Source organism: Aythya marila (genome assembly GCF_965140915.1).
Source record: "Aythya marila genome assembly, chromosome: 5".
NCBI classification, from domain to species: Eukaryota; Metazoa; Chordata; class Aves; order Anseriformes; family Anatidae; genus Aythya; species Aythya marila.
Genome location: NC_139046.1, coordinates 10,917,569 through 10,932,883, shown reverse-complemented (window position 1 = coordinate 10,932,883; position 15,315 = coordinate 10,917,569). Strand labels below are relative to the sequence as shown.

General features: G+C 38.6%; 1 protein-coding gene across 10 annotated transcripts in view; it reads left to right on the top strand.

Annotated features, from left to right (window-relative positions):
- Positions 1-15,315, top strand: part of TRAF3 (TNF receptor associated factor 3) — a 70,177-nt gene that overhangs the window by 19,367 nt on the left and 35,495 nt on the right. Inside the window, exon 2 of one of the 10 annotated variants that reach the window (XM_082760973.1) lies at positions 669-806. The exons of the other annotated variants lie outside the window; for them this stretch is intronic. The gene's annotated coding sequence lies outside the window, so the exon portion shown is untranslated. The remainder of the gene's footprint in view (positions 1-668; positions 807-15,315) is intronic. 10 annotated transcript variants of the gene reach the window in all.

Sequence of the window (15,315 nt, the reverse complement as noted above, 5' to 3'; positions counted from 1 at the left end):
GTGACCAGGGCAATCGTAATTGGTGTCTAAATTCTGGGTGGGAGCTTGAAAAAGCTTTAAAACTTGCTTTTTTTTTTTTTTTTTTTTTCTGAGTTAATATATATAAAAAAATCAGTACTGAAATTTGTGACATCTGTAAGCATTATAGACTGATTTGGGGTGTGTTTACTAGTTTGGTGGGGGAAGTGTAAGACTGTAAATCTTTTCATGTGAGTAAGAGTTCGTTGGTATGGATTTTAGAACTGGGCTGTTTTTCCAGCTCTGTTGCTAGAATGGGGCAGACTGGGCTTTCGTTGGTCAATAAATTTCTTTTTCCAGAGTCTGAAACCGCTCATTAGCCTTAATTAATAGGATTCTGGTCCAAGGGTGCATCATGGCTGTTGTTCTGTTAGAAGTGGTAGCCTTGCCTTTCCGCCTCCTGAGGACCAAAGGTGAATTGAAGTATGTGACAAAGATCAGAAAAGGGCTCATTTAATAGCTCTGAAAGCCTGTGGCACTTCCAACTAAATAAATGTTCCCTTGGTCTCGTGGTGCAAAGTTCCTTACATTAGTTGTGGTTACGAGAATGAGAGCCCAGCACATGGAGTGGCAGATGGGTGATTTTTTGTGACTGTCTACGTTTCTGTAACCCCTTCTGTGTAACTGCTGAGGTTGATCCATCTTTGCAGGATGAGAGCTGGGAACACGCTGCCGAGCTGGGCCCTCGGTGCCACCCTGCGTAGCGTCATCTGGGAACATCGTTGTGCTGGCACCACGGAATAGCTGGTCGGGCTTCTCAGACTTTGCTGACACTGTTAGGCTTTGTGGTAGGTGGCTGCAGGCTTCACTGCCAAGAACTGAGAAATTGAAAGTATTGCACAAGTGTGGTTTGATTGTGTGTAGTGTAAATGGTTAAGTGAGGTTTCTACAACATGGTCACAAAGCATTGTCCTTGTAGCATGAGAGCTCTGGGGGCTTCACATTACTGTATTGGTTGTGTAAGCACTGGGGCATTTGTTGTCTGACCTCGACTGCCAACTTTTAGGAATGGACATAGAGATTGATGGACACTTCCATTAATAATGCTTTCAGACTCTTCCTCTTTGTCTGCGCCTGTAAAAATGTTGAGATCAAACAAGTTTGCCCCCAAACACGTTGCTTTCTTCTAATACAGGTTTGAATACTGTTATAGGGTGAATCATTTTTGAAGAAATGCCCTGTAAAACACTTAGCTGCTTTTCCAGAATAACGTTTCCAAATGGAAGTCACTGTTAACAAGAAAACTGCACGACTTTGAAGTGTTTGTGTGTTTTTTATGTCTGTGATGAAAACTAACACATCAGGGTGGATAAGCTTGTACATGTGTGAGGGCAGGAAAAAAAAACTTTGTGCATGTCCTTTTAGCATGTTTTGTTGTCCTTTGAGCATGTTTTGTTGAAAAACCTGCTGTGAGTGATAGTGGAGAGGAAAAGAACAGTTTAAAAATCGTGCATTTGTATGTTACCTATACTGGTCTTTATCTATGTTCTTTTTAAAACTTGTTAAGTTAGTTTGGTACTCAACTTCATTAGACTGACTTTATAGATGCTGAAAAACCTATACAGCATTTTTGAATGAAGGTGATGTAACTAACTTTTTTTCTTTACCCTAAAGAAAGAAATGTGGCAGACTAGCAAAGCTGTTCTTATTGGCAAGAGTAAAGAGAACCCTTTCTGAGCATTGAGAAAAATTTATTTATTTTTTTCCTGCTCTCACCTGAAGCGGCAGATCAAATGAGATTCAAATAAAACAAAGGAGATGTAAGCAATCAAAGAGCCTGCTCCAAATCTGAGAGAAGGGAGGGGATGTTAATGTGTGAAGAAAGGGATTGAAATTTCATCAAGAAAGCTGTTCCAGGAGCTTTTAAAATTAACAAGTTCCCTTTTAATGTTGCAATATCTTCAGTTGTCTTTCATGTGGAACTTACATGAGGAGTATGTGATTTCCAGAGTGATGTGCAGTTTAGCCGTGTATTTAGGATGACTAGTGAAGAGGTTAGCAGAGGCAGTGAGTTAGGAGCAAAGGCTGGGCTGGGAAGAGGGCAAGAACTATCAAGGATTTCAACCATTCTGATAGCAGCAGTGATACTGCTGTGGCATTTAAATGAAAAAGGGTTTTGTAACCTTCTCTTACAGAGGACCTCTGCTAAAGAGCAGATTGCAAGAAAATAAATTTTTTATCTATTTGGAGGCTCACCTTTAATCTTCTAATGCCTGTGACTTGACCGAGGGTAGCTTGACGCTGTATTCACATTCGTGTTAAATTCTTTCTTGATGTTTTTAATAAAACTTTTTTTTGGCTGCTAAGACAAACCTTGTTTGCGAAGCATAAAAATTGGATAGCATTAGATAAAACTTCAAAGGAGAAGGATATTCTTGGGAGAGCATTCTACATGTATCTGAGCAGTCTTTTCACTGGATCGATGTAGATTGTTAGGACTCTTGAGTGGTTTTCTGCTTATGTGCCATTTCAAACTTTACTGAAAATCTCCTTTTTTGCCTTGTTTTTGTTTCAGCATCTAGTTGTACACATTCACTCCTTGTGGACATCAAAAATGCAATACAACCTGTTGTGAGGGCAAGTAGTGTTCGTTTTGATGTCTTTGGTCTGAATTTCCATGTCCAGCATTTAGTTTCCATTACACTGGTGCTGTTATGGACCATAGGCATCAGGAAAATACGTTTCTAAAAATCTGTTGTAGATTTTAATGTTGTACTTCAAGGTAAAACTCTGGTAGTTGAATGAAGCTACTGGTCAAAACTCAGCAGATAAGAGAAAAGGGGGCTGTGTAAAGGATAGTATTTCGGTACAAAATGTTTGTATTAATAAAGGTGAGCTCTCATTTGCTTTTTATATTCAGTTTTGACCACATTTTTGATTCATCTACAGATGTAAAAATTGTGATGACATGTTAAATATTTAAAAATTTTTATATGGGTAGAGAGAAAGTTGGGATTAGCTTCATTTCAGCTGAACTTGGATGCTGCGTATTTGCCCTAATTAAAGCTGTTATTAGCCCTATGTCCTCTGTAAATGTGCCTACAAAATCCATTAATTCAGCGAGGCACAGTAGCTGTTTGGACTGGTAACAAAGTGTGTCCGTGTTCCAAAGTAGGATAACCTTCACTTACGTTATTTGCTGACAGCTGTGCTGGTGATAGCTGTGATTAGTAAAACCCTGGTGCAGTCGATGCCCAGGAGAAAAAAATGCTAGAACTTTATAAATTATGTATATATGGTACGTACTTGTGAATACCTAGGTTTGTCACTTTTTTTCCTGAATAACTGTCTTGAAAATTAGATATAAAAAGAAGTTTATGGTTTATCTACAAAATTTACTGATGCTAGGAATGCTAGGAATTTTCTGTGCTTGGCCTCAAAATAATTGCTTCTAAGGTTAGCAGAGGGATAGGGGAAAGGCAAAGCATGCTTAACAGATGCTTCGGAGCTACTTTGTTTTTTTAATCCAAGTGTTGTATTTTGCCAGAAAATTTCCTGAAAGCAAGTGCTCCTCTTCTGTAGGCTTGAACTAAATTATGGTGGGATGCCCATCTGTAATGGAGGCTGTGAGCTTGTACCTAGTATGTTGTAGAGGTTATTTAATGATGGGAAAAGATCCTGGGGAGTAGGCTTGAGCCTGGCTCCACAGATGCTTGTTTTGGAATTTTCAACTAATTTGGGACTTTATTCTGTAGTGCAGGAGGTGCATTTTTGTTTTTAATTGGATTAAATTTGATGCCTTTTTTGAGATCTTCTAAAGGTAACAGTGTGTAACAGTGTAAGAGCTGCTGGAAGAAATGTAAAGCCATTAGAAGAAAGGGCTCTTCACAGAAGGCTTTATAGTGGTACGGTGGCAGTTCTACTTATGTATAGAGATGCTCGTGCTCTGAATTCTAGCTATTTGTCTATGATATATCTGGTGTTAGTGTTTCCAGATTCTGAAATTGCTTCATATAAAACACTGGGCTGCAGTTTTATTGGACAGTATCGGAGAGGAGACTTTTAAAAGTCTTCGAGGAGGATTTAGACTAGTGACTCTTAAATCTTAGTTGAAGAAGATTCTGAAAATAATACTTTCTGCTGATGTAGAACAATTCAGGACAGGCAGGCTATAAAAGGTAAGCGCTATTGTGCTTATTTTGTGGTGGAGGAGAAAAAAAACAAAGTGTGAAGTCTTAAAATCAGGTAGCCATTCAATAGAATTGGTGGGGAAAAAAAATCCAAACTACTGCTATAATAAAGCATCATTCTTGGGTTCAAGTTATTTGCAAAAAAAGTGGGAAATTACAGCTGTCTATCCTCTGAATACTCGCTGCTGATGCAGCATCCTTTAAACTCTAATCTTAGGGTTTAAGCTGCTTGGTCTAACAGTGAATATCCTTTGCATACTTTTAAACTTAGCATTTGCTCCAGTTGGAAGCTATTCTTTGCATTTTGAATATCTCGACTGTGCCTGCATGGATCCTTATAATGCAAGCAGATAGTCTTTATCAGCATAAATTCTACAAGGAATCTGAGTACTATTCTAGTTTCTGGTGCAGCACCTGGAGGATTTCAGATTTGCTTTTTCACAAATTAAAAAAAAAAAAAATAGTTTAATATTAGACTGCCATTATTAAACAATTACTCTTTTCAGTATTAATTTGGAGAAGTTGAACATGATTTTATTAATACTAATCAGAGGAGCCTTCTGGCTGGAGCCTTCTGGAAAAAGAATTTCCGGCTAAAACTGGCAGCCTCATGTTAGCAAAAGTCTTTCTAAGGTCCTGTGGATAAAGTGGAAGTTGCAAGTTTATAGTGCATCTCTTACAAAGAAGCAATACTGTACACTTCTACCATAAGTATGCTTGCAAGTTTGCTTATTTCTTGTGTTACAAACTTTTCTTGGCTGGCTAACAGTGGATAACACTTTGGACTAGCGATGTGAAACTTACTGGGGAAAAAAATTAGTAAAGTAGTCTTACAATCTTCACTTTAAGTGTATCATAGAGGACAAAACCCTCATCAACTTTTATTAATTCTCAAAATCCAGTGCCAGAGACAAATGTTCAAAAGGACCTGTTTTTTTTTTTTTTTTTTTTGTCCTTGGTATGTTATCCTGTCTAAACTGATACTCTAAAGATGGCTTATTCTCAAGATGTCAACAACATCTACTGATCTGAAACCTCCAGGATAACTTGCTATACACCTGCAGGCAGCAAATACAAGAGTTAAGGTAGGCAGCACAAAATAATCAAATGGTTTGCGAAAGTAATCGCAATCTGAATGTTGAAAGTAGGAAATTGCATCAGGTTCCAGGCAGAAGAATCTTTTAATAGGACTTTGCAGCTGGTAGAACAAACACTGTCATAACACCAGAAGGAACTCGTATCTTTCTCCTGTATGGATTTGGCCTTCAAATAGCACATTCCCAAAGCCTGAGTTTACTGCAAGAGAAAGTAACAAGTTAGTTCTTTCTTGCATTGATGGGAAAACATGTTTTGTGAGTCTGAGTCTTCATTTACAAAAAAACCTCAGCTTCTTACATGAGTACATTTTAAAATAAGTCCTTTAAACAGAATCTCATTGCTTTCTAGAAAGTTATGACTTCAGATTCTGATAGGCCTGACTTAGGACTTTTTCCAAGTGTTTTTATTTGCTCTTGAAAACTGAACTTCAGTAATATGTTTTTACTAGAGATATAGAATGTGGAGTGTGCTTTAATATAACTAGAAATAGTAGCATAAATGTTCTTTTCAGATTCCATTTTGAAATGTATTTTAATGGGATTTTTCTTTACTACAGTAATCTTCACAACAAAAAAACCTCTCTCTTTTCCTAAAATTCAAGATGGTGGTCATGAAGAATACAATGCTAACACTGAAGTAGGCAATGTCAACACTGATGATAAACCTGTGGTTGTATCATTGAACAAATGGACAATGTTTTTGTTTTTCCCCACTTTTTGACCTTACGTCCCCCCCCCCTCCCCTTTCTTCCTGAGTAAGAATCAATGATGTCAGACAAAGCTGAGGTTGTTACCTAGAATGGGGAAAAGTGCACCTAAGATTAGTAAGAGCAATCTGTGCTTAAATGAATGTCTTCCAGGCAATTCAGTATTAAATATTCTGATGTCATTTATTGTTAGGTTCTGGAATTGATTAATACTTAGGGCTTTTCCAATGAGAGATTAATTCTTACCTGTATTTTATAGCATAGGCATGCAGTAGTCAATTGGATTGGAAGAGTGGGAAACGTTTTATGTGAATAAAACATAGGTGAATGGATTTTTGAGCTTTGGATGTAGGCTTAGAAAACTTACCTCAGTTAGACTGGAAAGAATTTCTTGCATCTATGAGATGCTGTCATCTCGGTGTTCTTGGATGCCCGTTTCTAGTTCCACAGTATTTAATTTCAGCATTGAATTCAAAAAGTGCAGAGCTATACTTGAAGTTGCATTTATTTCATTTACTAGCATCCTCTGTACTCTGCTGTGTTCAGAATTACCTGGTAATGTTATTTTGTTAAACATCAGCTGCATTTTAAAATTGGATTGACTAATATCTTTAGGGTTCTTGACAAAAAGCAGTTTTCTTACAGTTATTTACTCTAAGACTCTTGTAGCACTTCTATTTATTTACTTGCTGGTCTCCGACACCTTTGCTTCTGGAAAGAACAGCAGAAGATGAGGTAAGGGATTTTAAGATAGGTAGTACTGCTGCGTACATTTCAAAGATGGTTTCATTTAGACTCAGCACAGATGTATTCTGCCAGAAATTGGCAATGCAGAAAGTATTCTTCATGTACTTGCCAGTCAGCAGAGTAGATAGACTCTGATTTGAAGAGTATTCATGAGGCTTGAAACTGGAGATCTGTATGATTAACAGTGGAAGAGAACAGCATCCAATGACGGTGTTTTTTTGTTGTTGTTTGATTATTTAAAAAAAAAAAAGACTAAAAGCAAGACTTCTTGATTCTTATTTGGTGATGTCAGATTAAAAGATGTTGGTGTCTTGAGCTGATGTAGTTGAAAATCATTTCTGATTAAAATCATGCAGCAGTTTGTTTGTTTGTTTTTCTTGAAGTCATACCTCAGTAGGAAAAATGACTTTTTAGGTCACTTGGAAATGAGACATCTTTTTCTAGGACTACGTGCTTTGGCCAAAGTGATTTGCACAGGGCATCCACTTTAATCCTTATTGATCCTTGTTAGGATTTGTCATGAGTAGTTCAAATCTACTGTTTCCTCCTCATAATCGGCATAACTGGGAAGTGGCATACATCTTTACACCTGGATACATCTGATTTTTCATTACTGCTTGTAACATTTGGAGGAATGACTTTTATGCTGTACAATAAAGGTAGAAGAAATGTTAGACTTGCTCTGAAATGGAGGAACTCTGGACTGATGAAAATAAATTTCCATAAAACAGATTTCCATAAAGACGGAGTATTCATGATGCAAATATAAACAGGTTTTGCTGGCGCTCTCTTCAGAGCATAGATAAAACAGTTCTGTGAAATGAAACTACCTTTAACTTGAAACAGATTTTTTATGGCATTCCCAGAGAATTCAATCTCTTGTGATAGGTGAGTGTCTTTCCTTTGGAAACAGAGCCAGAAGTTATGAAAATACAGGGTGTTGATCCACTTCCTTGACGTGTGGCTGGCATATCTCAATTGCGGACTTCCCCAAAACAGAAGAGGAAGATCTGCACTTTGTCCTGTGGTTATCTGGTCGTCTTTTGATCTTTCCTGTTCTTTACATGCTTCTACTAAAAACCTGTTAAAGGGCTGTGGGTCCCAGCTGGGAGTTAATTTGATGAATGACATGCAATAGCCTGGTAAGTTTTCTTTTTCTGACCTACGAATGGCGAGGTTGGACAGAATGTCTCTTATCTGTTGTCCTGTGAACCAGGCTTTCAAAGCTTAAGAGATCTTTGATTTCTAAAAGAGGCGTTTGATTTCTTGTACTTCAGATGATTTTATACTGTGTTTTGGTAGCCCACTGAGATTATGAAGTAATTATTAAGAGCTGTAGATAGCAAGTGCAAGTTGGAATACAAGCACTTTTTACTACTGCCTCAAACTGAATCTTGGTTGTTTTGCAATCGCATATGTCATGATTGGAAAGAAATGTTAACTTTCAAAAAATTAAGTTATACATAGAAAAGCTGACTTTTTAAGCAGTACTAAATTACACTGAATTACTTTTTCTGCTGCCTTTTTTTTTTAAAATAACCTAAAATCAAATCTCTTTGAGTTGTTACTCCCACCCCTTGCTGCAGTTTATATTAGACTGGATGTTAATTATCCTACTCAACGTCGAGTAGTTATTAAAATTGTCAGTCTCTGGGCTCTTGGATTCCAAAAAGAATGAATACTACATTATTACTTATAAATACTCCTATTCTCAACTCTTAATAGTGGTATAATTACTGCTCAGTGTAACAAGTATATTAGAACTGTTTCCATGAAAGTACGGTCTAGTAGGCTTGCTAAATTGAGCTTGTTGTATAGGGGTGCTGTTGTGTTTAATGCTGGAAGTCACTTCACGTGAATGTGTAGTTGAAAGAAATGGAGACAAAGAAAGTGTTAAAAAGTTAAAAGAATAAAATATGAAACTAACTTACCACTCACTTTCTGCTACTCAGTAATGCAAACTGGAACACAGGAAAGACCCAGTGTTGTAATATCTGTGGTTCAAGTGACATGCATGGTTGTTCTTTTGCAAGTACTTCAAGATACCAGATCTTTTTTTTATAGTTAGTTTCCCAGTTCACCTAGGAAAAGAAGGAATAGTCTGTACCATTCGACCCCAAACCAGTTTTGTTACTGGTTCAATAATTTTTAGTGCATCGAGCCCTTAAACATGGTGAAACCTGCTTTAGTTGCTTGAGAGCATAGCAGTTCATGTATAAAGATAGGCCTTTTCTCTATACAAGATCATACTGTAATAGCTATAAAATAACTTCTTCACAGCAGGACTTCTGAGCACTGGAACAGGTCACTCGGGGAGGCTGCGGTATCATCAGTCTTCAAGGTTTTGAAAACTCAGCTGGGCAAGGCCTTGAGCAGCCCAGTCTTTGAAGTTAGCCTTGTTCTGAGCAGGAGGTTGGGCTAGATAACCTCCAGAGGTCTCTTCCACGCTGAATGATTCCAGGGTGCTGTACCTAATAACTGACTGTGAAGAGCTTGTGACTGGCCAAAGCTTCTCATGCAGAGAGTACTCAGTCTTTCCTGTGTGCCTTCAGATGCTAGTATCCTACCTGTTTATATCCAAGTAGGGATTCTTTCCCCCCACCCCCTGTTGATTTTTTTTCTATTTTGCATGTGATCTCAAGGTCAAGTTCAAAGTCAGTTTTCGTTAGTTTATGCAAGGAAGGCGGGTACTTACGCAAGTGTAAGATGAAGGTTAAAGCAGTTAAAAAAATACACAGTTCTTTTTACTACATGAAAAAATTTTACATGCCACTGCAGCTTTTATTTTTGTATTGGAATTAGTATTTGAATCTGTCGCATGAAAAAAACATGAGGAATGGTCTCATTTTTCACTGTGTAAAGTTATACCTGAAGTTGGTGACCGCATCCCTCCCCTGTCATCCCCGGTGCCCCTCAGAACTTCCCCATAAAACATACACTAGAAACACCAAAGCACTGTACGTGTTGTACAGAGACAGTTAACAGTGCATCAAGCAGAACAAGCGCATGGAGGGGAAAAATCATTAATTTCCCTGTACAAACAAGAAGAGGGAAGTGACTTTTGAACTTGGTACGAGGCAAAATCAATGGATGAGCCTCTGCTTTCAAACCTGCCGCGCCAGTGCTGCTTTGGTCACTGCCTAGATACTTCTGTGGCGTGAGTCAAACTATTTACATTTTATTTTCTCAGTTCTTCTTCTGTGCCCATCCAGACTCAACAACTGTGGGGCTTTGGTCTGAACAGCAGGCCAAGGTGGTGCCTGGATGCTGTGAGACCAGGCCTCTGCAGGGAGGTAGCTCATGCTCAGGAGTTCTGGAGTCAAAATACCCATGGCACTCTTCCTGCTCAGCTTTAATTTTTTTTGACATTTGTTGCATTGGGTAAATTGATATGTTGTCACTGATACACTGCTTTCAGCTTGCATTATTGTTTTAACCAGTCATCGTGTTATGGCAGTATGCTATATATTATAATTGCATTCAGAAGTAGAAGCAAAACTGAGTCTGAAGACTGTCTAAAAGATAGTAAAAGAGGGGTATGTTCTTTTCAATAAGTATGTACTAGGAATTTATTAGAAGCTATAAAATGCTGAAAGACAAAGTTAATTTTTTCATTGTTTAATGTAATTCTGTGCGATAACTTGAAGCAATAACTTTGTGATAGAAAAGCGTGGGCTAGGAAGACTGAAGAACTAGAAATACCACTCCAAGTAAACTATTATTTGGTTCTCTGAGGGTATCCTGTAAATTACAAAAGAAAATTCTGTGAAGACTGAAACTGAAGTCTGCTGTCTGGTTTCCTACAAATCTGTACAGTAGATCCCCTTCTTGACCCAATTCTCCCCCTTCCTCAGTAATTACAGAGGAAAAAAGAAGCCTTCAAACACCCTACCTTCCCATTAATGTACTAAAGGGGATAAAGACCACCCAGTTTGCCTAGACAATGGGGAGCAGGTGGCTTAGACATAGCTTATGCAGACTGACCAGCTGATAGACCACACAGGCGGTGTTTGAGGTTGCACTTTCCTAACCTTTTACTCGCTGGGATTCTACATTAAGTTTCTCTTTCTGTTCCCCACAGAGCTGCCCATTTTCATGAGACCCGTCTGTACAGTTGGTTCCCAATTGGTTGTGTTGTATTTTTTTGGAGAGGCTGATACATGAATGGAAAGATGGATAGAACAACAAGGAGCCCTATTTCAGTAAAAACTAGGTTTAAAAAAGAAAACACTCCATATTACCAAAAAATGACCTAGTTAGGATGGGACACTAAAGTTTGTGTGTTCTTATACTTCCTAGGTAAAAATATAAATACTGCTCTTTGAAGAAGAAAGGTTGGATCATCTTAATTGGTCACTGCTCTGTTGTGATCTTTAGCTCCCATCCAACTTCAGGTTTCTTTTTTCAGAGCTTAACTTAGGTATTGTGCATGCAGCACTGTTCTCTTTGGGTAACTTATGTCGTCGGTGTAGCTTGCAATTTGATGGAAAAGCTTTTCTGTCCTAAGTAAAACAAAAGTAGATTGCATCTTTTGTTATCTTTGTAACGAAAACATTTTCTTGAAATAACTGCTTGACCTTTTTTGATTTTTAAAGCTTTGGTAAAAGCTTATCTGCTTTATATTGTCAGTGTATTGAAACTGTCTTCATGCAGAGCTTTTGAACTAGTAAATCCTGTGGTCCGTTTCTAAATCACTTTTTTGGGGGCTCAGTAAGAGTTACAGATTTTGTTTTTTCAACTGTAAATTTATTTTAAAACTTATTAGAAGCTTTATTTTATTTCTAAGTTGCAAATAAGTTTTATTCCTAAAGAGGAAATAAACCCAACAACAAAAGGCAACTATGTGGCATAATTCAGAAACCTCAGTGCAGATTTCTAGGATGTCTGCCCTCTCTGCAACAAGAACAGCCATTCTTGCTTAAACAAGGAAAGAGCAAACTGCTGTTTTGGTAACTTCCATACTGTCTAATTCTTGGAACATCTTTGTCGGTAAACTTACTTTTGCTTCCAGTTTCTAATATTAGTATGAGTTAAGAGAGAAGAAATTGTACTAACCTTTGTTGCAGTATGTGCAGCCTGAAATACTACTTGACACTCTAGTATCTGAGGCTGGACCTCACTTGTATTAAGAGGAGTGACAGAATAGAGCTCAGTGAGATGTGACCGATGTTGGGGGGGCAAGCCGTGTCACAGACATGATGACCAGAGAATCTCCAGTTTTCTTCCTCTGAAGAAGTGCGACTGTAAGCATACACTGACTGCATGAGAAACAGCTGAAAGAATTGTAATCAACAATGGACAGAAACAACCTTGGAGATTGTGCCTCTTTTTGTGTGCTGATCTGTCCTGAAAGATGATTGCTCAAGATTTAGCAGTTTGTCCAACAGACTGAGTTTTAAGACATCTAAAATTCATTCTTGTTATTGTGATGACTTTTCCCAGGGATAAGAAAGCTGGAGCTTAAGGAAGTAGCCAGTGGTGAATTAGGATAGTTAAGATTTAGCTTGCTGAACAAGGACTGAAGTCTTCGACTTGATGGCAGCTTGCCATGCCCTTAGGAGTTGCAGCTATCTTGAATGTTCTAGCCAGGCTCACCTCCCTGCTTTCCAGAAGTGGTTATCTTTACTATAAGCACGTAGTATCTTACTGAGGTGTGACTTCAGAAGTGCCTCTTGTTGGCAGTTTAAAACCTGATTATGGGGGTATAGCCTGAGTCCCACTGTTACGAGTCCTGTAAAGGAAAAGGCGATGTTGCAGATGTCACCCTGTAGTGGTATGTAACCCATAGTAGAAAGCTGTTTGCAAAGGGATGGCAGCTGAATTGTAGTATTTGCACTTGCGTTTACTATTGATCTCATCTACGTGTGTAATAGCACATAACTCATGCCTGAGGATGTAGCTCTGTGCATGCAGTAGTTCGATTTGTGTGTGTGGTTTGAAATGAACATCAAGTCTCCCCACCTCATTGTTAAATGCAGCTTTTGGGTTGTAATAAAGATGTTTTGGTGTTCTTTTAAGCTCAATTCTCTGTTGTATTTTTATTGCAGCACTTCATGAATGGCTTCCTGGTTTTGCTGCCTAAGAAAATGCTGGCTGTTCAGAGCACTGTGGAAGAGAATTCCTCAGCAAGCTGGCTGCTGTAGTGCTGCACTTGTTTAGCTTTTCTTGTCTGACATAGTTCTTCATGAAACAAAAATAGGAAAGCTGAAGCACACAAATCTCACCGTTAAGCATATTGCATAGTAAACTTTATTTATCGGTGTGCTTTCTGGTTGTTTTCTGTGACATGATATTCAATATGCCAATTCCAAAAGGGGAGTCATGTGGAGAACTGTGCAGCTTATTTTGGTATGAAATCTCTTTATCCAGCTGACAGTTCAGCCACTGAGCAGTTTCATATCTCTGTGAAACTCTCACCTGCTGTTCATTTGGCATTCAGTACTCTTTCTCAGCTGAATCTTGAGCATTCTCCTTTTCACCCCTGCCTCCTTGTGACCAATTACTTCAGTTTCCCTGAAAAAAATAATGCTTTTGAAAGACTTTAAATATCTGATGTTTAGCTTCTTTTTGTTTTGAAGAAGCAGGATGAGGAAACAAACATTCAGTATAGTTGTTTTATATGGTATATGAGTTCAGGAACTTTGTGCTGTCTTGACTTGCCAATTCTCCCTGCAGCATCTCTTTTAGTGCCTCTTCTTCTTTTTGTTCTGTGGGTCAGAATCAGGCCATGTCTGGTTTTATTTTGGCACTCTAAGGAATATCATGTTCCCTGTATTTGTTGTTCTTCATCAGTGTGCTTGAAGCTGGTTGTTGACTTAAAGAGTTGACCAAATGGTAGAAGTCTCAAATGTGACAAAAGAATATGGGGTTGCAGAGGGAAAGAAAAAATTAGTATCTGCACATTTTAAACCAACAGAAAACTGAATTGTAGCTTTTCCTGCAGTCATACACAAGAAGCAAATCCATAGGTAGCCAAGTCTTACCAGTTCAGCTGCTTATGGACAACACTTTTCGTCTTTTTTTTTTTTTTTTTTTAATCTCCTTTTCCCTTGCACCCTTCAACAAAGAACCAAGTTCTAAGCTCATGATGGGGTTGCCTCTGCCCAGCTGCGGATGTTCAGCAATGCCAGTGGAGTTGGGCAATCTCTAATGCTAAGCTACTTTAATTAGCCGCTTTCTTTTCTCACCCATGGCAGTTCTCTTAACCTTCTTGGCTCCAAGACTCTTGTTCTCAGCATCATGTCTCATCTCTTGTGTACTGGTTGCAACCTCTTGAATTGCCTCTTCAGCGTGGTCGTAGTCTGCTTTTATGCTTGCTGCTGAAACTTTAGTTCAGGCTTTGCTTGCTTCCCTCATCTAAATTAATCTGAATTTCTTCATTAAAGAGAAGTGCAAATTACTTTCAGTTCAGCACTGATCTTCATCTGCTTCAGACTGCAGAGCCTAATGCCTTGGCAGAACAGTCTTTGAAGGATAGATAAGGAGCAGGCAGACATTAACTCAAATTATGGACCAGACTTTATATTTTTTCGATTACTGTAGAAAATGTGTTTTTCATTGTTGCTTTGAGTACAATGCAATCATTGGCTCTATGTACTCAGGTTATGAGGATGGCTTTCCTCAGGCTTTTTCCATCCTTGATGGAGATACAGAGAGGCTTTCCCCTGGGACGGGAGGGCACTGAAGTGTGGATTCTTCTTCACTGAACACCTTTACCCATGTTCAGATGGTGTTGGTAAAGATACGAAGTGGTATCAGTGATCTTGTCTTTTAAGAAAAACATTTGGTATCAGAAATGAATGAAATTTCCTTGTTTGTTTAGTCTCTGTGGAGAATTCTATACCTGAAGTATAGGTACTGAAATGATCTACAAGAAGATGCATTTAATTACAAGTACTTGTTTTGAGCTTGGCAAGGGAAACTAAGAGATTACAAAGAGTGTGTACGTGAAGGAAGCGTAGGTTTGTGTATTTGGGAGGTCAGGTACTTGACTCCCTTTGTAGTGTTTGTGGATGTTCTTTCATAACTGAGAAACAAACTGGGCCTCGTTTCTTCGATCTGCTTCTTAAAGTCGAATTATAGCTTTAGTGGTTAGGGAGCAACTGGAGCAGTGGAATAGGCTTATGCCTTAAATGTCAGTTAAGGTGGAGAGAGAGCTGAAGAAGGCCTTTCTGTTGTAAATAGTGAAGTATTTTTCTTATGTAAATAGGTGTTTTATCCTCCAAATGTGCTTGATCCTTCATGTGCTGAGGTGGTGGGTTTTTTGTTTTGTTTTTGTATTTGAGAACCCTTAGATTTTTTTTTGACTGCAGGATAAGGTGACAAATGACAGGATGCGAGGAAATGGCCTCAGGTTGTGCTGGGGAGGTTTAAATTGGGTATCCTGAAGAATTCCTTCACAGGAGGGGTGGTTAGGGCACAGAAGGGGTGATTAGGCGTTGTGACAGGCTGCCCAGGGAACTGGTGGAGTCACCATGCCTGGAGGTGTTGTAAGAGATGTGGATGTGGCTCCTTAAGGACATGGTTTAATGGTATATTTAATAACATGTGATGGCTGAACTTGGTGGCATTAAGGGTCTCTTCCAACTGAAATGATTCTGTGTTTCTGTTCTAAGA